Here is a 1,766-nt window from a genome sequence, read left to right as displayed (position 1 = left end):
TATGCTCCATGTCCTTCTCCTCCTCTCCTCCATTCCTAGCTGTCCTATCTTCCTCCTTTTCCTCCTTTCACCCAGCCCGGCCATCAGCAGGAGGGTCCATCTGAGCCAGGTTCTGCTCAAGGTTTCTTCCTGTTAAAAGGGAGTTTTCCTTGCCACTGTCGCCTTAAGTGCTTGCTCTGGGGTCAGGCTCTGGGTCTCTGTAAAGCGCTTTGAGACAATTTTGATTGTGGAAGGCGCTATATAAATAAAATTGAATTGAATTGAATTGAATAGATCCAGTTCTCTCTGTGGAGTAAAGGCCCAGTGACAGAGACCAACACACTTTAAACTGGATCTGAACCAGAAAGTGATGCTCTGCTCTACAGTCACTTGGCTCTCAGTCAGAGGCAACGTGTTATTAAAACCAGGTAAATGAGGGAAACTTTCACAGGTTTTACATGATGAAACAATGAAAACCACTGGGATGGAGTCAGCAGAAATAGGCGGAGGAGCTCTTTATTCAGGACAGAGACCAACAGCAGAGGAAAGTAGAGCTCCAAGAGTCATTAGCATCAGAGAACAAGTATCACAGAGTGTCTGCAACTTTACTGTGAATCATCCACTGCTGGAGGTCACAGCTCAGAGTGGAGAGAGAGCTGTGTAATGTGCTGTCAGAGTCAGAGCTTAAATCAATACACATCTTTTCTCAACTGTATCCTGATACTGGATGGATGGAAAGTCACGTTGGCACTTTCAGACTTTCTACTTGTTTTGTAACTGACAAGAGTCTGTGGTAAATCATGATGCAAAGAGGAAGAAGCATAATAACTCTACAAACCCTCTGATCATCCCAACAGCAAATTCACTAATGGACCAGGGTTCACACATTTACAGTGTGAACCATGTGTGAATGCATTACACCATCACACTGAAGCTCCACTCTGGCAGGTGAAAAGTAGCAGCTGAACTGCAGCATGTGGACAGAAGGAGGAATATATCTGTCTACACCCTGCAACAGTAGAGTCAGTGGAGACGAGGCTGCAGTGCAGGAGAACTGGACTTGGGATCTGGGAAAAAAAGGATAGGATGGAAATAAGAGATGATAGAGAGATGATTGTGCAACTGTGATTTCATCAATTTAAAGTAACACTGAAAAAATGGAACCATATGAGAAAAATAAAGAGTGTAAACAGTTATAATTGTTTTGTACTGTAGAGAGAACAGCAGTCGTCTCTGCCTCTTTCCATGGTGCTGACTGAGAGCTTGTTAATGCTTCACTTCACAGTCCACATTGTTTGGAGTTGAGGAAAATCTACAGCAACATCATCATTATCATCTGCCGCTTATCTGGGTCCAGGCCCAGGTCACAGGGGCAGCCCGCCCAATTCACAATGCACCGAAGGCCTATGGCACATCCACGGGTGGTGAGCCCATGGGCTCATGGGAGGTGGTGCCACCCGGAGTGGGATTCAAACCCATGACCCTGAGAGTTGGAGTTTCATGCTCTACCAACTGAGCTAACCAGGCAGCCTACAGCAACAGGATTAAAAATAAAGTAGCAACTCTCATAAACCTTCAAATGATTGTTTTTTTAAACTAATTGTCTTCGTCCTGTGTTGCAAATAATAATATGTGTGAACTTCATTATAGAGGCTAATGGGCTCATTATTGGCTAATTGCAGCAGGTTACTCCCATCAGCCTGGAGGACACTTTATGCTACTTCCAACAGGATTTCAGCAGATACATTAACATGAATGTTGTACACACTCCATCTATCTGTTAGTAG

At 44.3% G+C, this 1,766-nt stretch overlaps 1 non-coding gene across 1 annotated transcript; it reads right to left on the bottom strand.

Moving 5' to 3' along the window:
- Positions 1-1,433: 1,433 nt before the first annotated feature.
- Positions 1,434-1,506, bottom strand: trnaw-cca. The gene has a single exon. It is a non-coding gene; the product is annotated as a tRNA-Trp (tRNA).
- Positions 1,507-1,766: the final 260 nt, after the last annotated feature.

This window comes from Toxotes jaculatrix, chromosome 11 (genome assembly GCF_017976425.1).
Source record: "Toxotes jaculatrix isolate fToxJac2 chromosome 11, fToxJac2.pri, whole genome shotgun sequence".
Lineage (NCBI taxonomy): Eukaryota > Metazoa > Chordata > Actinopteri > Toxotidae > Toxotes > Toxotes jaculatrix.
The sequence above is the reverse complement of the archived record's forward strand: the minus strand, read 5'-3'. Positions and strand labels throughout refer to the sequence as shown.